Here is a 25,969-nt window from a genome sequence, read left to right on the forward strand (position 1 = left end):
TCACAGGGGGAAAAAAAAAAAAGTATGATTTAGGGATGGAGGGAAGTGTGACCTGACAGTCCCTGACTGAGCATGGTGCCCTCATTGTATGTCTCACAGGAGAGAATTCATACCATTTGTTGTGAAACAACATACCTGAAAGAATCAGACCTACCTTGTTCACACCCAAGATGAGGAAAATGATTTATTATCTGTCCCTTGAATTTCTCTGAGCATTCTGTCTCAACTTTACAGGACGATTACATTTGCGATTAAATCTTAACAAATGTTGTTTTAACTAGACCGCAATATGTGTTATTGACAACAAGCGACTTTTCTTCTCAAAATAACATTGATACTTAGGCATGCAATTTACAAAAATGACAAGAAAGGGTGGTACTTTTTCCAAGGTGAATGTGAGTTGACTGATTAGCTGGTATTTTAACTTAGATTCTTGCAAATTACAGACATAAGAAACCCTGCAATTTATATGTACTTTAGAAGTGAAAGCTTTAATCCCGTGATTCATGAAAGCAAAGTGGTAATAATTTAAGTACCATATTTTATTTATCCCTCAGAGTTGTCAACTGATACCAGAAGTATTTCCACTCTTTTGGGGTTGCTGCCTTTGGCCATCTAATTGCTTCTTAGGAAGGAAGAGGGAAATTGCTTCTAGAACTACGCAGATTGTCTTTGGCAGCGTCGAGCTGAGGCATCAATCAGTCCATCTGGGTAAAATCACAAGCTGACTCCGATATTGCTAAATATTTATACTGTCAAATACACACAGACATCCAGATGAAAAGAGGCATTCATTAGGAATTCTCCAGCTTGTCAGTTTAAAGATGTAGATTAGAGCAAAGCCTCCCACTATGGTACTGAGTGCTCAAGAAAAGTCTATATTTAGCCATTCTGAGCAATAAATATCATCATATTGCCTCATTTAGGTAAATAGAGAATAAATATTGTCAAGATGATCTAGAGATAATGTAAACAGATCCCTGTTCAGAGTCTGTGTTGCAGGGGAAATTCCAGGACAGTGATGTGCCGATGATGCTTTTTGGTTTAACCCTTTTTCTTAATCACACACCCCTCCCCTTTTTGGTAGCAAAGATTGTGTTGCTGACAGACTAGGGGGAAAGATGAAGAAAAAAACTTTGTAACCGCAAAGGTGATTTCCAGTTCTATGAATTAGAACACTAATTAGTGCTGTGCTGCGGTCTTGTCTCGATGGCGCCAAAAGCTGCTGCCGCCGCCGAAAATAAAGATATCTGCAGCAACACTGAAGTTCATTTCAGAGTTCCACAGAGCTAATGAAACCCGTCCGTCTCAAGGGAACATTACAGCTCAAAGGTTAAGACATTATTTTACAGTACACCAAGGTAATGCTCGTGCTGGAATTTCTTCCGTAGCACATTGTTCTGAGATAAGATTTTTCACACTGAGCATTTGCCGTGAAAGACTGAGATCTGTGCCTTGACACAGTTCCATTTCTGTACAGAAACTCGGCAGGCCCCTTGCATGACAGTTTGGCTCAAGTGTGTTCTGTATGAGCAGAGAATGTGTCCCTTCTCAGGGGGGCACGTGCTCATTGCTCTTCCCTGGTAATTGATAATCTTAGAAGTTATACTCATTGGGAATTTTAACTGATGTCAAAGTTTTAGTTAATTACACTAGATGATTTTTTTGAGATTAATAATTAACATCTCTCTTTATAACTAAATATCCATAATTAATCAGCAAATCATAACGTGAAGACTAATTAACTTCAAACTCAAATCTTAACAGAAAATCCATATTACTCTCCAACATCATTAATTACCAGAGTAATCAAAGTTATCCCTCATGGGATAAAACATAAAGCTTTGTGGGTTTATCAGCTAAGCTGTTAGCACAGAAGAATTTCCAGAGTAACTTCAGATGGCATTACCGATTACAAAATTGTTAGATTATTCAAACCCATGTTCATTGGCCACATGTTACATTGTCAATAAGCTACTCCCAGGAGCTGGATGGGTAACCAGCAAAGCAGAAACTTCCCCATAGTGTCTGAGGTTTTTTTTTCCACGGGAGGTGAATACAGCGATTTCTGGCAAGCAGGTAATTGGATTGACTGTCTTTAAAACTACCTTGTACTCCTTTGTTTCTTAGCCTCACAGAATGCTAGTTAGCTAGTTTAAAATGGGTTAGCAGGAAGCCAAAGTGTACACCTGACATTGTTCATAAGGGGGAATATTTTATCAATAATAAAAAGTGTGAAATGTCATATCTGGCAATTATTAAGTGTTAGGGACAACGAAAAGGTGATACTGTGTAAAGGAAGGGAAGCACCATGCAAGACCAAAAAATTAACATGGACGTCAAAAGACATGAAATGGGGCCAGTTTCTAAGAAACAGAATGACACCACCATTAACAATGGAGAAGTGCCTTTTCAGGGGTTCGCTTAGAAACTTAGGAGTTAAACGTGTATTTAAAATCCATGTTTCAATTATTGTATCACCTAATCTTCCAAGCATACACATGGAATACTGTTCCTTTGTGTGGCAGCTGTAAAAATCCTAAGCAGTTTTTACTGTCAAGAAAACTCTGAATAAATAGGGGCTGTTAACTTAGGCAGATATCTGAGGTTATTTGGTGGCAATCAAGAACTCGCAGCACTTCAACTAATGGGTTATGATCAGAAACTGTTCCTAATAGCCAGCTAGACGGATCTGAATATGAAGATTTCTATAATTTTGTTGTCAGCTTGTGATGTACTCTAGTGCTAATTATTTGGAACAATTATGTTTTCCTAATAACAAAAGAAGAAGCAGTGAATTAAGCAGGCTTACCTTCAGATCTTTAGATAACACTTTAAATGCACTTGCCATTAAGAAATAACATTTCTTTTTGCCTTACGGAGCCCTAATTATTTAAGATGCTTGTCTTTTAAAATCTACCGCTTCCACTTCTTCTAAACCTGTTCGATGTGTCAGTTTACACTGATGATTTCAGTAACTAGTATTTTCTCAGTCTTAGGTTTATGCCTGTACCTCCATAGACTGCTTACTTCATTTAGTTATTCAAAAACCATAATTAGTGCAGTAATTAACGTGTGGATCCTTCAAAGGAAGACTGCTAGAATCATGGGACGTGTCTCATCATTCTTACTGATGTGTGGATGATAAAGAGACTGAGGCTGCTGTGACGACAGGACTTGTATTACTGCACAGTAACGGTGCTGCAGGGAAATTCAGACAGGACCTTGGTCCACAGAGCCCCAACGTTTGAAAAAAGTAATTATCCACACTGTTTCCATAATTCAGCTAGGTGTTATCCTGCATTTGCAGCTGTCAAATCATTTGTTTTAAATGTTTTTTTAAATATCTTATGAATACTTGAAAGTTTTGAGTTTTGCAGATTATCTCTCAGCCTATTTCTAAGCACAGGGGCCAAGCTTTTTTTTTTTTTTTTTTTAATCCATTACAGAGTCTTTCCTGACAATTTATTTCAGGCATTTGATAGTAATTTGAGTTAATGCAGGTTATAGTTTCAAAATCATAGTCATGAAGAAAAAGCTCAATTTTAAACATTTCCCTAGAGAATTTTTTTTTTGGTTCAATCTCAGTTTTCTCATAAGCAGAATTTCTTGTTTTCAAGCCATGGAAATGAGTTGTATGCAGTTGAATTTGGCTGGGTATGACAGAGAGAGGTGCCGATAATGGTTCTGCAGTGCTCACAGCTACCTTGTTGGTCTCTCTCTCTGGTTATTTCATTTAGAACGTTTGGCCTTTAACTTCCTATAAACAGAGGCCCATTTTTCACACCATGTCATTCATTGACATCTGCCCCCAAAATTCTGTGCTGCGTTTTATCCCTCAGATAGCTCATGTGAACTGGGATGAAGTAGCTTTGATCACGTGGAGTGATGTCCATTTCCTGCCTAAAGGAATTTTTGTCACAGTCATGAGAATGCTGCCAATTTGGGCTTCTTCGGAGCCTAAAGTCCAGGCTGAAGTGTGAGTAGGGTGTTGATATTAGATACTGGATATTGATAGGGAACAGTCATATAACGAGAACTTTATTTCAATTGAGTGGCTATGGGTTGATTCCCCATGTTTAATATACTAAAAAAAGATATTGGGTATTGATCTGTGTTCAAAATGGGGTGGAAGATTCTGTCTTCCTCTAAATTTTATCAAGTGGAATATACCTTTATATTCTTAATATCTTGTCAGTGTGTCCCGCATTTACAGTACATCTTTATGTATTATACTTGTTGAGGTTGAATTGGCTACACTTGGTTTCAGCTGCAACATAATCAAACCATTAGGCATTCTGAGCTCATTAATAACTTGTAGCTGAGTGTGTGTATGTGATACTCTGCAGATAGACCCTCTTTGCCAGTTGGAACACAAAGTTGCCCACTGCGTAACTCTTTTCCTAAAAGATAAACTATCTAAATTAGCCTATATGGATGCTGCTACAGTTAATTAACTAAAAATTCAGTAAGTTTTTTTTTACACTCTTTCTAATACTTCTAATCCAGACTTCTAAACAACATTCTAATTTGTGAAAAACAGCTTTGAAACATGCTGTGACAAAGCACATGGAGAACGGTAGAGCTCCACGTGTGATGCCGGCCAGCACTGTTACTAATGCTGTGTCCTGCTCGTGAAGTAGGAATTGTTTTTTCAGAAGCTGTAATTACTTTGGTGGCAAGCAGTTGTGAAGGGAAGGAGGAACAAGGGTTCTTCCCTGTGTTAAGCATTGCTACAGGCCAAGCATGCACTACAGGGCACTTGATGCAGCCTGTTCCTAATACTCGCAGTATCCCGCAAGGTGTCAGTGCCCTGTGCAATGGACGTAGAAACTGAAGCTTAGAGAGGTGGAACAAGCTGCCCAGGCATGTGTAGCTAGTTAGTGGCTAAACGTAGATTTTAAGCTAGATCTGCCTGAGTCTTAATGTCTACATAAAATCACATTGTTAAAGAAAGGGTAGCATTATTGATAGTTAAAAGCCTTACCATGTTCCTAAGTGATTGCCAGTTATTATTATAAAAAAGAAGACACTAACGACCATAGGAAAAGCTGTAGGGTTCCCCCCTTTCTTCAACCATAAAAGAGCTAGCACTGTTGTCCACACACATGCACTTTCCGTCTCTTCTTACCTCTCACACACACACTCTCTCTCACACACACACTCACACACACAGAATCCATCTAAACAAGCAATACCTTGAAATCCACTCCTACGATGTCTTTTTAGCCATGAGATCACTCAGGCCTAGTGGAAAAGTATTGTAGGTCTCTCACATTCGGCTGATACTGTAGCGCATGTGTGTGCATGCACGTGCACACACACACACACACACACACACACAAACTGAGCCAAAAACAAATGTGCAGCTCTAGTGTAACTGAAGGATAAGTAGAAACTAAGGAACAGTGTTGATTGACCACAATTACAGCCACCTAGTGGACGATCAGCATCCCCATTTTTATATAAAGCCACATTCATTCAAGAGGTAGCTTGTCCTTAAACACTGTGTAGCCTGCATTCACAAATGTCAATACAAACACCAGCGACCGCCTCCGATGTCACAAATGTCAATACAGACATCAGCGAGTGTCTCCCACAGATGTAACACTAAGCCCAGCCTGGTAGAAGCCCATCTTCAGCTTTAGATAATTTGCATTTCATTCTTTTTAGGTATCTAATTGATACATATTTGGCCTTTCTGAATATCCCTTGCCCTTTGAATTAGCCTTGCTCATTTCTTTCCTTTTTTTTTCTTTTTTTTTTCTTATTAACTAGAGTCAGAGTCTCACTATGTTGCCCCAGCTAGTCTGGAACTCCTGGGCTCCAGTGGTCCTCCCACCTTGGCCTCCCAAAGTGCTGGGATCATGGGTATGAACCACCACACCTGGCCAGCCTTCTCATTTCTGTAACAACAGTAAAAATAAAACGTAGACGTAAAAGACAGTTCAGCCTTATGATTTTTGTACTTATTATACTTCAGAAGATTATATAAACCATAAGGTTTATATTAGATATAATTTTCATTATATCTAGAAAATAAATATGACACTGGACAGATCAGGTTTGTTTTCAGATGTGAAAAATAAGTCACTGAATTGGTCTGAATACCTAAAGATGAAGAAAAGAGTCATAATATTGTATAATTAGAGTCCTAAGAGTCTGTGGAGAGAAAATGATGTAACTGCCCACTGAATGTAGGAGTGCCCCACAGCATTTTTGACAGGAAATGATTGGCACACTCTTCTGTGCTTATATGGAGTGCATTTACTTTTTCTAAATTGAGATTTAATTTACATGCAGTAAATTTCATCTTTTTTAGGTATACAGTTGGATGTGTTTTGTCAAATGTTTGCAATCATGCAACCACAACCAAGTTAGAGAACGTTTCCATTACCCCAAAAAGTTGCCTAGTGCCACTCTTCAGTAAATCTCTTCTCCCAGCACTCAGGCCTTGGCTGTCCCTATAGTTTTGTCTTTTCCAGCATGTCACGTCAGTGGCAGGTAGCCATCTATTTCACTTGGCACAATGCTTTTCAACTTCATTCCCATTGCTGCACATCCACCGCTCATGTTCCCTCCTGTCACCAAGTCCTGTTCCGTCGCATGCGTGTACCAGTATGTTTGCCTGTCTCCTGGTGATGGACATTAGGTTGCTTCCAGTTGTGGGTGATTAGGAATCACCCTACTGTCAATGTTTGGCAACAGGTCTTTGTATGGGCATGTGTTTTCATTTTCTTAGGAATGGGGTCATGGGATGATGTGGTGAGAAATTGCCAACAAACTGTTTTCCACCATGGCTGTGCCATTTCGCATCCCCACCAGCAGTTCATGAGAGCTCCAGGTGCTCCGTGTCCTCACCAGCACTTGGCATGATCGGTCTTTTTAAAATTTTAGCCATTCTAATGGGTGTGTTGTGTATCTCATCATGGTTTTAGTTTGCATTTTCCTAGTGACTGATGATACCAAGCATCTTTTCATGTATCCATGTGTAAATTGTTATCAGTTTTAGAAAAATTCTTCCTCATAATGAGCTAAAGCAGTCCTCCTATGCTCTGGACCTGCACAGGTCATGTGCATGCCCAGCTCTACATAACAGCCTGCCAGATATTTGGAGGCTGTTTTCCTGTCCTTATTTCCACCCCTCAAATCTATCTTTGCCAAGCCAGCCTGCTTAGTTCATTCCTTTCGCCTGCCTGCCTCCCTCCATCCCTCCCATCACTGTCCGCTTGCTATGGCTTCTGCACCAACCCTCTGGTTTCTGTATCACATCATTGTGGATGTGCTCCCATTTCTGCATCTCTATTAAACATGTTTCCTGGCACTGAATGCAGTGTTCTGCTTTGCAAGTGCTGTGGTGTCTTAAAGCAGCAAAGTTTGGGTTTGCTTCTGTAGCAGCCGTATCAGCTTTCCATCATGGGCAAATTTAACAAGTTGACCCTGTGGCTTTATCCACAGTACTGATAAAAAGGCTTCACTTGCCAAGTAAAGAGTCCTGCATTACAGGGTTGACAACACCATGGTCCAGCTGAGTACATATAATTGGCAGGTATCCGTATATAAAAATATTTACAGGGGAACCAGCTGGTTTGATAATCAGTGATAGAGTTTTCTAAATTGCTAAACTGCTCCGTTTACTTTGAACACTGAGAGCTGCTGAGCAATTATGAATTATTCTAATTACCTTTAATTTTTGGTATCTACTATATGTTTCTGTAAAAAAGTACTGAGATATGCAAATATGGTCAGCGTAAGATTTTAAACCCTGGGGCCACAATATCAAACACCACTGAAAACCTCTGGAAGTGAGAGCAGTTGACCTTTTCCGACATCTTTAGAATCTTGTGTAAGGTTTTCATAATTTACAGAACTGATATTAGATCCAGTGATCATCTCCCCCTCCCCCTTTTAGGAATATATAGCAGCACTTGGGGGAAAGTCTCGCCTTTTGAAAAAAAACACTATATTCATGTGTTTATCTATATGGAGCTTCATGAAAGTGTTTTGTTGGGTTTTTATCTTTGTTTTTTTTTAAAAAAAAAAACAGGTTTTTGTTTGTTTGTTTTCCTTTAATGGGATAGGGTCTTTAGAACTAGACTCCTTGGCGGTTCTAGCTTAGCTACAGGAAGCCACTAGAAGCCTCTGTATTGTTGCTGGATTCTGTTACCTTGGGCACCGTTCGTACTGATGTAGTGTTTGCTTTTGTTCTTTCGTTATGTCTTATTCCTCCAATATTAGGAACAGCCCTAGGTAACGTTTCTGATCATGAAGTGAATCTGACCTTGAAATAACCCTGAACTATTCCCGTCACTATGGCCCGTGTCAAAAACTTGCGGATTGTTGTGATCATGAGGTTTCCATTGATATGTTTGATAAGTGGTTTAAAATAAATATATTTTATTGTAAGTATATTAATATGCAAGATATGACTAAAGCAATATGATGTTTGACTGGTGTATTAAAAAACTATTCACATTATTTTTATGTGTGTTGCTGTTTAAAATTTCTTTTCTGCTAAAGACCACCATGTACTTAATATTCTGACCAACACTGAAGACTTCTTTGTACATCATAGTTCTTCCAGGTACTTCACCATACTCCACACTCAGTTTAAACACATTGGTGCAAATTCCATTACAGCAAAGAATTTCTTCTAGGATATTATTGTAAAGAAAAAGAGTGCATTGTCAGCAATATGTTTCTGAATAAGGAATGAAGTTTTTTTCAGCTTGATTAGGAAAAATGTGGGTGTGGGGGGGTGTGGGCATGTATGTGGGGGGTGTGGGTGGGGTGTGTGTGCTTGGGTGTGGGGGTGCGTGGGGCAGTGTGGGTGTGCACGCATGTACATAACATGTGCCTGTGTATGTGCATGCACACGTGTATGAAAAAATGTGCAGATGTGATCGTCTCAGCAGAAAGTTTTATAATATAACTGGAGATGAAAGAAAATATAATCTAACTGGTGGTAAGTTATTCATTTTAATTAAAATTCATGCTGATAACTGAACCATTCAATTTGCACTGTTTACATAAGATTATAAGCACTCAACTTATCTGAGTGTTTAAATTCCTTTTTCAGGCTTAAGTTGGGGCATTCAGCAAAACAATTGTCAAGTCCCTGGCCTCCTGCACGTAGGCCCACTGCCTGCAAACAGTGGAAATGTTGCCCTGGAAATGTGGCTAAAGTTTCGTGAAATGAAACATGAAGCATGCCAGGCCCATCTGTGCCAGCCTTATGAAACAAAAGCACCCAATTTTATCATCATTGTCTTTTGTTCTCCACAGTGCTATTCATGTGGCTGTTTTATGAATGCCAGAGTCTGGGGGCATCCATTGATCCACCGCTTTCTTTGCTGCACCGTTTGTTCTCTGTTATAATACTTGTCACCCCGCACCCTCTTCTTTTTAAAAAATGGAAACTTCGATGTTGAGAGTCTTGAGTAACGCTGTAAGGTTTCGTGCTATGAGGCTATGAGGCTGGTGGGCTTTGTTTTTGGATTGCAGATCAAGTATGCATTGGGGGGAGGTAGATGACTATACTCTTAAGCAGAAGGATCAAATATGTTGCTCTGTAAGTCCCAGAATCTATAAACCACCTATTTTATTATATTTGTGTCAGTTTTCATTATCTTCGTGAATAGGTATTTCCCATCTTAATGCAACAGTATTTGCATATGATGAACCAACCAGCTCCAACATAACATGGCTTCTTTTGAGGATTCTGAATTTCCATTCAAATGATCCGAAGTCATTCTTATTTGAGATCACACTGGGCCAAATATGGTAACTGTAAATTCATTTGAACTATAATGCTACAATTAGCCCATTAATTTTTAGTCTACATAACACAGTCAGCTGCTATATATTGTGGAGGTGGAGGTATGTTCCATTTTCATATCATAACAGAAAATTTAAAAATACAGCAACATGGGACCAATCACTGTATCATGTTTCCTATAGACTAAGCGGTGATCAGAGCCGGGCTGCCCAGCCCGTCTCTAAGAGTATCAGCATGGCTGGGCATCAGCATTCTACAAGTTAGAGGGAGCTTGCAGACATCGAACCAATGGATTTAATCCACGTCCTCAGAGGCTTAGGCTTTCTGAGAAAGATGAATAGGAAACCAAGTCACTGTGCATCCCTCCACTCATTTTAGCCAACGCTGCTTCACTTTTACTGCCTTATATTGTGAAGTTCTTGGGGAGAGTTTTAATAGTCCTCATACTGAAAAATTAAAATCCACTCATAAGCCAGCAGTAAGAAAGTCGAGTCAGTACCCAGCTGAATCGTGACCACCCGAACCGAGGGGTCCTGCCCCCATGGAGCCAGGTCCATGCGGAATGAACAGCATCCTCCTTTACTTCACTCCCTGGAGTGGCTGTGCAGAGAATCTGTGAGAATCAATCTCCTCCCTTCTTTGGCTTTTTGTTTTCATAGAGTTGAATTGAAGACAATGAAAAAAAAAAAAAAAAAGCGTTACCTCACTCCCTCCTTGCATGTGTTTTCTATGTAGATTCAAGCCCAAAAGTCTCTTGTCAGAATTTGGCATTTGCCTCCCAGATGTCCCTTGACCTCTGTCCTTCAATATATACTAGTTGAGTTTAAGTCAAATAAATTATGTTCATGGCAGTTACTCTGTAGGTTAAAAAGTATCTGAAGAAAAAGGGAAGGAAACCTTCTATATTAATAGGGCTATATCCAAAATCTAAGCTAATTTTGATTTATCTATTAGAATATTTGGGATTCTGATTTGTTTATTTATATACATCTTAAAAATTGGACAATAAACCCAAATATTGAATAATACAAGCATGTTTTAAGAAAGAACTGAGCCCAGTGTTACAGGAATCAGTTTTTTGCTTATATGACATATTGGGAAACGGATTATGTATGGTTGATCTGTGGGGGTTTAATGACTAGCAGGACGATGTCAAAAATAGGAACAAAAAAAGCAAGTAGCATTGTTCTAGCCAGTAGGAGTTACTAGTAAAAGGAAGGCATAGAAAACAGAAGGTACTCATAACACTAAAAAAAGCAGGGACGGCCCTTCCTCCAGGGCTGCCGTACGAGTGAGGGAGTTACAGCAGCACCCAGAGCCAGGGACCCTCTGCCTTCTGCGGCCTCAGGTTGAAGGTGACTCTGCTGCCAGCACCCTGGCCCAGCATACTGCAGTCATGTGGCAGCTTTTTAAAGCAGGCTCTGTAATAGAGGCTTTTCCAAGAGGACTTTTGTTCCCTTCACTTTCTGTGTGCAGTTTACCTACTGTACTTCCTGGAATTTCTGTTAAGACTTTCAGATATTTTAGTAATACTTTTCAAAGCCTAGCTCCTACTAATAGACACCTTGGCACTCTGTAAATTAAGTAAGACAACAACTGTTAGATCACCAGCGTAATGCAAACGTACAAGCACAGTAATCAAATGGACATATATAAAAGCTGAGATGTATAGTGTCACTCTCTCTGTTTTGCCCTTTGGCAATTCTGCTTTGAGTTTCTTTCAGCCAGCAAATGAGGAATTAATTCGGTACTGTCATTCTGATTGTCTGGCTGCTGCAGGAAAGAGTGGAGTATCTTTGTTGAGAAAAATACCTGATGACGTTTAATAGTGAGTAGAGACGAAGGTAAACACATGAATGTCTGTATTTCCGCACACATCATGCCAAGTTTCACCTGCCTTTCTTTTCTTCGTTATAGTAATGAAGCCACTAATCAGACAGCCTTATATTGGTTTTTATATAGAATATGGCACGTGTTGGTATTCATAACTCGTTAACCACGTGCTCAAGAGGAAAATGACCAGAATCATAGACTCAGATCCTAATGCAGCTGAAGCTGACACCTGTCAGCAGCACCAGGCCTGTGCCTCGTCTCCCGGTGACCTGTACAGACACCGCCCTTTTTGCTCTCAATAGTATTCTGATTTCGCTGATTAATTTCGTGGTCTTTCTGGTATTATGCGTCAGAGGCCTAATTTTTGTCTACATGGTATTTCTTTTTGGCATTTGCCATGGTTGGTCCCTCTCTTCTTTCTTCCCTTCCATGACCTCAGGTCTTGACTTTTTGGCTTTCTTGACTGGCTCTGACTGTCCATTCTTTGCCAGTGTCTGCTGGAGCTCCTTTGCTCAGCTTGGTTCTCAGCCTCCCACGCAGCACCCAGGTGACTTCAACCCTCAGGTGTTTGGGACTACCACCTGTATTCTCATCATAGCCAGAAATTTCCAACCCAGCCTAGCCTTCCCCTGGCCTGAAGCATGTTGCCAGTAATAACTGACAGGACTCTAACTCTCAGCTCGATATGAAAACAAGAGATGCTTTCATGAGCCAATGACTGGAATCCTGACACTTTCTGTCTTTAAAAAAATCAACTAGATTATTTTCATCAACTTTATAACTATGTTTAAAATGTTTGTTTTGTTTTAGAATGACAAGATATGAGGGCCTGCTATTTGCAAGCATATATTTGCAAATAACATATTTTGCTTGTGAACAGTTATGATTCCTAAAAACTGAAAAAATTAAATTGGAGGGTGGGAAGGGCCAGAAGGGTTGAGCAGGCAGTGTTCAGGCTGTAGGGCCACCAAGCCAGAGTCAGCCAGCGAGAGGCTCCCTGGCTGGCAGGAATGGGCCTGGAGGGGACTCTTTTGTGGAGTCACCCTTGGCTGGCCTGGATGCAGTGGGGGCAGTGCTGCCAGCCACGCTCCTTGACAGGAAATCTGAGTGGTGAGTGCTCACGGCCACCTCGTTGTTTTTCCAAATAACACTCTGGCCAGTAGTAGTTTTTTTTTTGGTGGGGGGCGGGGGGGAGTTGTTCATCATGATCTCACTGTCAGCTGGTGTGATATATAATTGCACACAGAACTAGGCAGATTCAAATATCTGGTAATTGCCCAGAAAGTTCATGTTGTTTGCATTTGGAGGAACTGAGTATCAGGTAGTGTGTTGGGTGGCTAAGAGCTGAAGCCAGAGATTGGCATCGTGGAGCTAGGATGAATCACTTGATGTCAAACAGCGCAGCCTCCTGCTCTGGCAGGGTTTCACTAGCAGCCTGGGATCACACTTATCTGTCCGGTTCCTGAAGACATGTGGGTCACCGGCACTGTCTGCTCTGATAGGCCCACGCGTATTCAGCAGAACTTCTGCTCCCTGCTTTGGGAGTTCTAGAATCATAATCTAAATATTAGCAAGGACATTGGAGCCCCTGATTTGAGTCCTCTTTGCAGCATCTCCAAAAAGTGGTCGTTCAGGTTTTTTCAATAGGAGTCTCAATGCTAAGGCATCGCGTTTCAGTTTCTGAATCAGTGTGATTAAGGCAAAGTTTTCTTCCTATAACTTCCCTCTGCTGTTCCCCATTTTGCCTTCTAGAGCCATGCAGAATGAACCTGTTCTCCCTTCCACATGATAGTCCTTTAAGTATGTGTAAACTGAAGCCATTCTTTATGCATTTTAAGTCCCCAGTTATTGTTTCTTTTCTCTATATTCATGGCTATTTGTCAATGTTTCTGTTAAAACTTGGAGCTCAAGCTTCAACATGACACCCTAAGTATAGTCTGAGCAGCTTATCATCATATTATTACCGTTCTTTGCCTGAACTCTGTACTTGTATTGATGTAGCCACATCAGTGTATTGATCCTACCAGTGGCTAGAACTTGGAAGTCATTTTCTGTCATACTTTAGGCAATTTTTTACTACCGACTGCAGGACTTTACATTTATTTGCATTAAATTTAATTTTGCTGTATGTATAATGTGGTTCAAATATTTTAGTCATACAAGATTATTTTGTATATTCATAGATATTAGTTACATTACATACCAATTTCAGGTGATATGAACTGAACTATAATGCATTAAACTTAAAATAATAGTAATTATTATTACCATATAATATATTACTGTTAATATATTGAGCCCTTCCTGTGTGTCAGGCACAATGCTAAGTATTGTACATAGGCTGTCTCATTTACTCTTTAAGAAAATAAGTATTATCTTACATATTTTATTGATTAAGAAAACAAGATTTAATAAATTTAAGTGACTGTCTAGAATTATGAAAAGTCTAAAATTTTATCCAGCTTGCAAATATTCTGCCACAGTTTATGGATACTGGCAGAAGACATGAGATTCCTGGGTCAGAGATAAAGGACTTTATTAATCACAGCAACAGCTGTAGCCAAAGGGTCAGCATCTGACCCAGTTTCCTGAGTCCAAACTCCCACAGGCTGACATGAAGAGGCCAGTGACATCTGTACACACAGTGGGTTGTAGTATAGGCAATGAACGCAGAATTCAGGGAGCCCAAATCTTTTATTACAAGCAGTAAGCTTGCCTGTTCTCTGTCCAAGAGGAGTACTTATTTTTATTATAATGAACAACGGATTAGTTTGCCCTTTGCTCTGGAAGAAGACACCCTCTTTCTCTTCCAAGGCTGATTTCTCTAGAAACATCCACGAAAAGATAATCTACAGTAAAGGTAGTCAGTGCCTCAGCTCACAAAAAGCACCAAAACACAGAGATCTATGGAGATTTCTCTTTCTATAGTAACTTCCAGGTGTCCTGAGGAATCAAACCCAAGCATGCTGACACCAGAGCTCATGCTCTTTCTCTTACCTGGAGGATGTTTTAAAGAGTAGTCAATCCTTCCTTTTTAGATTCGTCTTCTTTTTAAAGCAATACTTATTACGGCCTATTATATGCCAAGCACTGAAGATGCCATGGCAAATAATAGAGCCCTGCAGTCAAGGAGCTCTCGGTGTAGCAGGAAAGATGAGCACACGTATGGATAAGTAAGATTCAGTGTGATAGGCTGGAAGTATGTACGACAGGCTGTGTGGGTGTCTACCTAATGTCTCTAAAACCCAAAGTAACTTTCAAATTAAATAAATGTACAATTAAGACATATGTAAGTATCCAGTTGCTTATGGACCCATGTTAATGCTGTCACTTAGGACCTAGGTTTTTCTGTTAGGTTTACCCAGAAACTCTTTAATAGATGGTAAATGTGACAAACTACAAAAGCACCCGAGTGCATTCTTCCTGTGCTCACTTACGGAACCTAAAAATTCTACTAGTAGTCATGCAACTGATTATCACAGTGGGTATTTATTCTTCTAATTATAGTACTAAGTGAAATAGATCATTGCCTTTCTCTCCCATTCCCTGACTGTCTCTAAGAGCTCAGGACTGTCAGCAGTGGGATTTCGTTTCCCATCACAATCACTCTTCACGAAGCAGAGTGATAGCAACAGAACCACATGAGTAGTGAAAGAAACATATTCAGGGTTCTAGAGAAGAGAGAATTGATATGGAATGGAATCTCTGAACCTTGGAGGTTTTAAAACTGTTCCAGTTCTTAGATATCCTACCCTTTAAAAACTTTAACAGCTCTTAAAGAATTAACAAGTGTTGCTCAAACATTGTGTGTCGGGACTTATTCCAGCCATGCTGCTGCTAGTCTGGGGGTCGGTCATCAGGTAAGGAGCTATGTGAGACATGTCCGAGGGGCTTTTCTCCAGGGAACTCCCTAAAAAGCAGAGACCACCACATGTCATCAGAACTCAGGCACTCTCATAAGTGAAGGCCAGGTTCATTTGACACACAGCCAGCTGCCCATTTGGCATAGTCCTGAACATAGTTTAGAAAGTCCTGCCTACTTAACTCATGTCTGTCCTCCACCCAGAATGCCATAGATTCGCACTCAGGAGAGGCTCTGGGGAAGACCTTTGGATAAGGAACGTGATGAGGAGAATGGAAATGGAAGGCTACCCTTGTCGAACACCGCTAGCAGTGCTTGCATACGTGTGCATGTCCACGAAGGCGTGTGCTTCGGTGTGCTTAATTTTATGTATGCATGTGTATGTATATATTTCAAGAAAACATGGAATGTTACATTTGATTAAGCATATAAAGTGTTTAAATTTTAGAAAACGGTATTAATAATTAGCCTATTATGCCCCATTGTATAATTACATTACCTCGCTGTTATCTGCCACAGGAGTCGCGCGCTTATGCTAGATTGCCTTTGCCCCTTCAGAATATTACGATGAGCCATTTTTTGAACCACAGCAAAAAAAAACAACAACAAAGAGTGGGACAGAATGCCACTGCTCTCCCTCCATGAAGGAGCTCAGGGAGCCCGTCTTCCGGTCCTCCCATGTCCCTTGAAGATCCTCCACCAGTGTCAGGCCTGTAGCTTTATTTTTGGGACTGGGAAGTTCCGGCAGAAGAAGTGGCCCTTAGACATTCCACCCGAAAGCATTCCAAGTCCTGCCTTTCTAACCCCTGTTGAAGATTATGTTAAGTGGGCAACTGGTTGTGTGCCAAGTGGACTCGGGCGTCAGCTGCCTGGTAGAGCTCATTTCTTAGGTACCTGAGTTTGGATTACACATAATGAATTCAGTTTTCCACTTGTTCACGTCACCATTCCCACACAAAGTGCCTTCTGGGGGTGCCTGTGCGGCGCCCGGTACACAGCTTTGCTACTGCTTTCCTGCACGTGCACCCGGGTGGAAGGACACATGTGCGTGGATGTCACTCCCTGATCAGCGTTGGGATCCATACCGCATGCTTGTTGCTATGTGTGCCTGCCAGCCAGCTCCTTCCAAACAGGCTTTTAGTGAAGAGGCGAACTAGTGTTGCCTGTTTAACAAAGCCTTTAATTTCCCTGATAAACTGCTAATAATTTTTTTAAAAGATAGTTTTCCTGTTTACGCCCTCTTGGAACACAGTGGAATCGTGTGGACCTGTAATTGGCCCCAGCCCCGTGACACATGATTACCTTATTGGACTTACTACCCTATTTTAAAAATCTACTGTGGAAATTTTCTGGAGGACTTCAATGTGCCGTGCATAGCTGCTGAGATAGAATGACGCACTGTTCCCTCTAGACACAGTGAGGCCTTAGTGCCGGCCGCACCCAGGTCCCGCCTCACCCCGTCCTGTGCATTTCAGATGTGCACAGTGCACCAGGTGGACAGGACCCCGTCAGGTCTGGGCTCAATATTCATTTGGATTGTGCTTTCTAAAAGGGTCTCCCTCTGAACTTCCCTTGCTTCTCAGAAAAGCTAGGTCAGGTGTGTGGAGGGAAACCACGGATACTGCCTCACCAAGCTGCCTGACTGTGGGTTCCAACAGCTGCCACTTCCCTCAGGGTTTCCATTTGAAAGTTAGTTTCTATTCATTCTGCTCATTCCAGAGTCAGGGTTCATGCCTCATAGTTTGTCTTTTGTTTGATTTTTGTTAAGCTTTATTATCCCAGGGGTATGTTATTCTGTAGAGCCCAAGCCACAGATACTCTGCAACTTTCAAGAGGAATTTAACTTAGATATTTAGGAAAATGTTGAAAATAAAGATAGTAGTTTCTACTGGTTAGGAAGAAAATGCGTTATCGTTTTCTACCTTGACAATGTCAGCGTCCAGTCCGTCCACTCGGCCCTGCCGTGTGTAGAAAAGGCTGAGGCTGGTGTGGCCTGGCACAGAGGCTCTCCCAAGTCCATCCAGGTAGATCCAAGGAAGGACTGAGGGCCATCGTCCCCTCACCTTCATGGCCCTGTGTCCTCCCCTTGACTTGCTCTGCGGTGACAGCTCCTGAGGCTTTGCTTCCCCCGCACCTGGCAGCCTTGCCCAGCCAGTGGTGGCCTCCTGCACCCTTTCTCCCGCTTTCATTTCCTGGACTCAGGGATTTCTGCGGGTTTGGATTTCCTGCCTCAAAGAGCCCGGGCCTTCCCGAGTTGCCATCCACAGGGTGCTGGAGGTCTCCTGGCACACACCAACTCCGTTGGAAAGAGCAGCCATGTGCCCAGCACATATGATTCATTTTAAGGCATAGAGAAGAAATCCGCGTTGTTTCAAGTGTACACAAGCAGCTGCTATCATTTGGCTATGAGCAGATGTTAGACCTCCGAAAGCTTTGCTGATCATTAAAATACTAACAGTTAGTGTTTTACCCCAGCCGTCGGTTCTGTTTACTGTAAATTTGATTTTAATGGTGCCTCTGTGTGGTTACTGAGAAGCGGTTTGCTTTCTACCTTCATATGAAAGTGTCTACAGTGAAGACAAATGTCTGTTTCCTCTCATTTCCTTGGGAACGATATGAAGATACTATAATATAAAGGAAATATAAACATGACTACAAAAGTGAATGTGGGTTTTTTTATAGGGTTTTGCCAGAAAAAGAAAAAGGAAAAAGTTTAATCTGCCTTGTTAGCCTTTTAAAGTAGCCTCGTTAGACGCATGCCCTCCAGGAGGACCGGCTGGGCTTATTTGCGTAATTTTACCTTTTAAGGTATGTGTAATGTGTACAACTTTTGAAAAATAGGCCTTGTCTCCTGATACTGTTTATCTGCATTGGGAGTTCATAGACTATCAGAGGACATTTAGGAAAAGGTGGTTGGGATTCCTAATTTCCTGATTCCATAAGAATGCCTATTCCAGTTTGTTACGTCTTTAAGTCAAACAGAGGCAGCCTTACAGTAAGCAGGGGGTTGCTATTTGTCTGGTAGAGTTTGAAGGTCTTCTGGAAGCCTCACTCCTGAGGGACTGACATTCCACAGCTCTTTTCCAAGCCTGGGCTCCCCCCCATACAAAGCCTGAAGGGCACTGTTACGTGTTCTCAGCCATTGTCACTAATGCTCACACACGTGTCGGCGCACAGGAGCAGAAGGCTTGCACTGGAAGGAGAGGCCAGGGTGTCTCCAAGAGGGACACCCCCCTTCCCATTGGCCAGGGCTCTGACCTCAACACCCGGAAATGTGTGCAGAGTGAGAGACGCACCCTATGTTGATACTGCATGGGTTCCCCTCCACCACTCCTCCCTGTGCTTTATTTCAAATAGGACTGAAGACTTTTGAGCACTTTCTGCTGGCACATCAACTGGCTGTTCTGAAGAAGTACTATTCATGGGTAAATGACTAGATCAGAGCCCTTCCCAGCCTAATTTTAAAGTGCCATCTCATCGCCCTCCATGAAACTCAATGACACTGTTTCTGTCACCTGAGTTCGATTTCCAAAGGTACATGGTTGTGCACCACGATCTCTCTGTGTAGCTCACAGGCCTCTGCCCAGCAGAGAAACAGTTAACCGCTGCCCTTCCTCTCCACCCCACAAAGCCCGTCAAGATAACCTTAAAGCACGCATTCTCATCTTCCTGAGTGAGATTTGTGTGCATCACTTCTATTACTGTTAGATCTTCATGCATGAAAATGATAATATAGACCTAAGGGTCTGGTATAATACAACATTTCTTAGGGTTTGTGACTTTAAAGGTAAAATATTGTCTTTTGTTCTTTGTCACTCTTCAGTGGCCATGGAAATATCTAGGCCCATGGAGACTATTCTTGGTAAAGTTAGAAACCTGCATGATTATGTATTTCCAACTCGAGATAAAATTTAGTCTTCATTTTTTGTGAATTTCTAGAATTCTTTTCAGGGGTTTTATATGATCATCTTCAGTTGCTGCCAGTGTTAAATGTCGCACCCATGGCAATTAAGAAAAAGGGACTAAAGCTTTTGGTACCTAAATTTTTGCCCTGGTTTATTGTAAATGTTCCTTCACTAAAAATTGCATGGTATATCCAAAGAAATTGTGTATTTGAATTTATGTGAAAGAATTTTTCGGAAATGGTGTGAACCTCAGCTAATTTTTACAGAAAAGCAATTTCCCCATCTCTTCTTATAAAACAGCAGCGTCATGAAATGCGGGGCATGGCGAAGACTTTATATACTGTCCTCCTTCAACATATTTTTGTATGTTTATATGTGGTATACAGCAGATAGTTACCAAAACTCCTTTTAATTATTACGCTGTGATATGTCTAACTTGTCCTTAGGCCAGCTCCTGTCAGCTGACCAAAACTGATCTGTACTCTGAGATAAATCTCACTAGTTTAGCTACCATGTTTAACATGCATGTCAAAGGCTAAAAATAATTCTTAATCTTGTATTTCAAGTAACCTTTTTGTTTCTGTTTTGTGTGTGAATTTTAGTAACGCTGACGAGAATGTGTTTCTAACCATTGAAAATAATGGAGAAACATGAGGTACTGACCAACCAACCTGTGTTCTTAAAAACTTTTTTAAAAAAGGAGAAATTGCCATTTGGTTACTGGAATATAAAACTAAGAGGTTACTCTGTCCCATGTTATACCAGATTCGTACTCTTTCTTTGATCCTAGCGAAGTCCCTAAACCACTTGATTGGAGTTTTCCCTTCAGGAACTTGAGGAAGTTCACATTGTTTAGTACAAGAAGTAGCTCAAAGGCAGGGAGTCCCCCGTAATATGTACCAGTGTTAACATGGAAAGCATCACTTCTTCAAAACCAGAGTCCAGTGGGAGCTCTGTAACAGGACATCTTGCTTAATGCCAGGGAATTATTATTGTCTATAAGATGAATAAATTATGGAGCAATTATTGAGATCAGTTTGACTGGCCAAACTGTCGGTGACTGCTATTGTAAGAATAATGTATTCCCTGCTTTGAAATTTCTAAAAGGTTATATTTCATTGAATTTTAATTTGTCATTTTTCCTGCTTTCACTTGAGAAACTTATAAGCTTTTGTGACATTAAAATATGGCTCTAATTTATTAGCATAATCTGTTAATATTGTTTCATTTTAATAGACATTAAGTATGATTTCATAACATTCTTGTTAAAATTACATCTTAAAATTGAAGCCAAGAAAAATTATATGTGGCTTAAGAATTGCAATGTCATGTGTGTCCCAAATTTTTATGTGAAAATTTTTTTAATCGCATCGTATTCAAGGTGCTTTCATTACGACAATGAACCATCCCAGCATTCTCAAGCTTACTGGGCCTACGAAAATATAAAATCTAAAGTACATCCAGTGTCTGAGATGTAACCTAGCAATGTATCAACATTTAGTACCATTTCAGGAGAAGCTTAGAAATTTAAAATAAATGCCAACTCACAGCAACAAAGTGGTTTACATAGGATATTAGCACAGGCTTTTGTAGGCATTAGGCATCTCACCCCACGACATGTCTTTTTAATGCCATCTTTATCTGCTACGTGATGCATGAAATCTACTTTCGGTTTTAGAACTGCTAACAACCTTTGAACCCTTTAGTGGAGACACAATGTGACCTTTCTATTGTCATCAGCTTTCGTTCTCCTGAAAATTCTATGAATTTTTATTACAAGTTTTTTTTTAAACCAAGCTGAGGCTTCCACAAATTACTTGCCCCAGATGAGATGAAGTTGTTGAGGTGGTGTTAGATAAGTTTACAGCCAGCACATGTGCAGCCGAGGAGCCCAAGCCTGTGTCCTACAATGTCCTACACCAGTAACTGCTGAGCCTACTATTGGATAAATACATCATTTTATGGAACATTGATTGTTCTATAAACCCAATGGAGCGTTATGCTCTATGATCAAACCATTTAGACTGTGTGTAGAGCACAGAAAATGCCATATTCAGGATGGTGCTAAAAGTGCCATTTGTGTATTTTATGGATGTCATTACAGGGGAAACTTCTCTCTGTAGGCCCTGTTTACTGCAAAATTTTTTAGTCTGTAATGACATTTTTCATTCACAACGTATGCCTTCAAGAGAGGGGGCCCTTGTTTTATTTTTTTCATTCGGGTTTACTGCACAAATTCTGTACATTTTAATTAAATGTAAGCTTAACAAAAGCGTAAGGTATTTATTCTGTGGGAAAAAATGATGACAGTAAGGAAGGAGCAGCACACACACAGAGGAAGGAGTCAGGTACGCAGCCCTGTGCTGCTTCCCAGAAGCACACCAGCCAGCAGAACTGAGCCCCTAGCACAGTTTTGGGGAGCGAAATCTCTGCAGCTTAACCCCTCCACCCCCGCATAATGGAGCTTGTGTTTTTCCACGCTGGAGATGTTGGCTTCAAGCTCGCAGAAGGAGCTGCAGCATCATAATGGCATCCCAGAGCAGCGAGCCGAACTCAAAATCCTCTCCCCAAAAGCAAATCCTCAGACACCCCAGTAACTACCTTTTTATTCCATCCAAGCTGTGAACTTTCAATGCATTCGGCTCTGAGAAGGGAGTAAAATATCTTTGTGCTCACGAACGCAAACGGGCAGAAAGTGAGGACTTTGTAGATGGGCACGAGGCTGCATTTTAATGTCACTGTGCCTTCTACACAAAGCTGCTTATTGCCCTATTGAAAACAGACCCAAAAAAGAATGATATTAGGCACACTGTTTGGTTAACTACTGTTACTGTACTGAAATCTGACACTGTCTTTTTTAAAGGTACTGTAATACAAATACTAGATTGAGCATCCATGCCCCATTAAGGCTTTGTGCAATTTTGGAGACATAACAGTGACTAAGCAGTGAAGGATGCAACCTGTACCACGTGCCTGTTTCCCAAACACTGTATCCATTTGGCCATTTGCATTTGGTGAGCTTTACAGTTCATATTTACTAGAAAGAGCTCAAAACTGGAGGTTGATATACCCAGTAAATTCTTGGTCATAGCCCAGTTAGGGTTTAAAGTTATAGAAGAGATTCACATTCGTTTAAATGACACTTGAACTTCTACATAGCTCAACATTAATTCATTATGGTTGAAATGGAAGAATCTTCAGTGGGTGAATCTTTTTCAATCTGATTGAGGCTGTTACATTTTATAGGTGCTATTTTTCAAAGCAGTACTGACAGCACTCGAAGTTATTAAATTGCTGAATCAAAAGATGGACCCGCGCTCGCATTTATGAACTGTGATGGACTCGCTGGGCCTGTGCGTGCGCGGAGGTGAGGACGTTGGTGTTGCTAGGCTTCGTCACACCCCACACCGACAGCAGTATTTACCCATTTAGTTTACATTAATGGTCTGGAAGTGGCTTTACCCACCTCTGGATTAAAATACATTCAGTAAGTAGTTCAGAATAGCATAATTATCAGTGCTGCAAGGAACCCAAAGGATAATTCTATACCCAAGAGATTTCCTGTCCAGTTACAGAGTAAAGAACAGAATTGCTTGGACTCAAGCATGCACCATTTCTTCCAGAGACTACTGAAGAAGAGGATGTTTGTTCTTTCCTTCCCAACTACAGTAGTTTCTCCTCTCTCTTAATGTACTGGCAGTATGTCCTTTTCTGTAATTAAAATTAATGGGGGAGGGGAATGATCAGAAGGCTGCCTTCTTTGTTTTTGTGTCCTTATTTCCGTTGTTTTCAAATTCTGAATTAGACTAAAAATGACATTAAAATTAGAGAATGGACAGAAACAAATCAAGGTTGACATGTGAAGATGGCGCTGGGTAGAAAAGTAGGGTTGGGGAGAAATTGCAAGCATACCAGAGAAAGAATGTGTCAAATACAGGAGACAAAGATCTAGAGGCCCTAGCAGATGGCAAACTGACCGGGGATCAGCCACACGGGCCCGGCTTATGCTCAGGCGGAAAGGAAGCATGAATACAGGAGCCGTGGGCGCCACCCTCTTGAGGCTTCTGACCTCTCCGAGGAGAGAATATAGGAGGATCAAAGTTTACAAGACAACCATGAGACAGCGATTCAGCCCCTGCCCCCGGGACCTGCACGCCCACCCTCATTTCAGCTCAGCTTTTAAACTCTGATCTTCCCTCGGTCAAGGCACCAGGCGGGGATGGCCGCGGGTTGTTTCTTTCTGCAAATTGGGAGGAGGGAGAAAGGCAGGTAGTCAGGAGCTCTGTCCCCAGGCACGTGCCCAGGCAGACCCTTTCCAACCCTCAAAGCTCCTTACCGCACGTGACCTTTGGGAAGTCTCCAGGCATTCACACGGCGTGAGTACCACAGCTTGAATACCTGTAACTGCCGCCACCAAACCTCAGGAAGAGGAAGTCGTGCTCCGGAAGTGCCTGCCAGCCGAAGCGCACGTTGGGGCCAGCCGGCAGCCCCGTTTAATGCTACCCAGTTGTTCTCTGTCCTTGGTCGGGGGTGACCATGAGAAAACAGGGTGCGCTATAATTAGGGCATTTGTTCAGCTAGACTTATGAACATTCTGGTCCCTCTTCCGGGCAGGGTGAGTTGCCCTTGAAGACGCAGTGCTTTCCTCTGCCTGGTGCGTGAGGTCACCCCTGCGGCTCACTAGCCCGGCTGCATCTGCTCATGCGAGGGTTCCGTGGACGCAGAGCGAGTACACAGGAGTATCTCCTGGTAGTGGAGCTAGTCCTGGCTGGCCCTGCGGCTCTTTTCTTTTTTTTTTTTTTTTTTTTTTTTTTTTTGCGACGGAGTCTCGCTCTGTCGCCCGGGCTGGAGTGCAGTGGCGCGATCTCGGCTCACTGCAAGCTCCGCCTCCCGGGTTCCCGCCATTCTCCTGCCTCAGCCTCGCGAGTAGCTGGGACTACAGGTGCCCGCCACCACGCCTGGGTAATTTTTTGTATTTTTAGTAGAGACGGGGTTTCACCGTGTTAGCCAGGAGGGTCTCGATCTCCTGACCTTGTGATCCGCCCGCCTCGGCCTCCCAAAGTGCTGGGATTGCAGGCGTCGGCCACCGCGCCCGGCCGCAGCTCCTTTCTTGACAAAATTCCATACCCTTTCTAAGATTCACACTTTACAGAGTTGCCTGAGAAAGAAGATATATTAATTAGTACTTATCAGTTAATTAATACTTTCAAATCCAGGACCGTGTTCGTCCAGCCTGAGTAAGAGCTGGGCCATGTCCCCTTGGTAAACATGATTTAACAATTTCTGCTGATCCTGCCTGAGATGCACCCACTGGAAGACAGGCCCTGTCTGGCTCTGTGCTCAGAATTAGCTCGGTATTGAAAGAAATGCTTGCTTGCAGAACACCACCAACACGATAAGCAAAATGGTTGACTCTGTTTTTAAGAGATCCTAGCAATAAATAATCTCGAACAGTTCTTGATCCTTTTTTCCCTTTTGTTAAGGTCAAAAGACGCTGTTAAGAAACTGACCCCCTCAAGGAGATTAAAGCAGAATATCTCAAAAATGTGGTTGCTGTTGAACTATGGAAATGTTTGCTGTGGGTCACCTATCGATCATTCTCTTATTTAGGAGGGATGGAGTCGATTAGAAAACCGATGGAAAATTGGGATTTAAAGAAGAAAACAGGAAGTCTGTTTAAAGAGCCCATTTCTTTTTTATGAAAATAAAGTTTATCATTTCCAGCCCTGTTTTATCCAGCAAGGCGGGGAGCGGCAGGCGTTGCCCTGAGTCGCCAATGACATTGAGGAGGGTGTGATGTGCCCCTGGCTGTGTGCCCTCGTGCAGCGCCTCCCATCCCCGCCGTACTTGTGCCCCGCCAGAGTTTTCTTTGTACAGCATAGATGACAGCCGAAGCCCCTGGCCCGAGAGCTCTGCGATGGGCTCAGCGCTCCTGCAGCAGCCCAGGCCTTTCAGAATCCCACTGCCCACCCAAGCCCTGTGCCCTGCCTGCCTGTCCTGGGTATCCCGTTGACAAAGGGCAGACAGTGAAGGGCACAAGATGGCTCCAGACCAGGGGATGCACCCAGCTCCGGCTCTCCCCTCCTCAGTCTCGTCCTGCTCGCCCCCTCTTTTCTCTCCTGGTCTCCCCTTATTGCCTCTGCCTGGGCACCACGGGGCTTATGGTATCTTCTACACACGTTGTTTTCACTAAGGCATTTGGGGCTGGCACTTCAGATCATAAATTTCTTACCCTCTGTTACAGTCCTGTAGTTTTCCTGCTGAAAACATTCAGCACGCTCCTCCTCTCTGCAGCCCATAGCCCAGGTACCTTAGTGCAGGGTGGAGGAAGCCTTGGGCAACCTGCTCTGTGATGAGCAACGTATTCTCCTAACAGCCCGAGCCTTCCACCGCCCTGAGGCCTTGAAGCACCTTGGGGAAGGCCTTCCTGCCTCTGCCTGGGCCCTCGCTGCTTCTGTCTGGAACTTCTCCTCCCAGTCCACGAGAGATGGCTTGAATCTTGTCCTGAAGACAGGGCTACAATGTTGTTTCGTTTTTACATCTTTCCCTGAATATTCTTTCCTGAACGTATGGCTTCTTTGTCTCTGTGTC

General features: G+C 42.1%; 1 protein-coding gene across 1 annotated transcript in view; it reads left to right on the top strand.

Annotated features, from left to right (window-relative positions):
- ZNF407 (zinc finger protein 407) overlaps positions 1-25,969 on the top strand; it is a 472,024-nt gene that overhangs the window by 442,674 nt on the left and 3,381 nt on the right. The gene's annotated exons all lie outside the window — the stretch shown is intronic.

Source organism: Pan paniscus, chromosome 17, assembly GCF_029289425.2.
Source record: "Pan paniscus chromosome 17, NHGRI_mPanPan1-v2.0_pri, whole genome shotgun sequence".
NCBI lineage: Eukaryota > Metazoa > Chordata > Mammalia > Primates > Hominidae > Pan > Pan paniscus.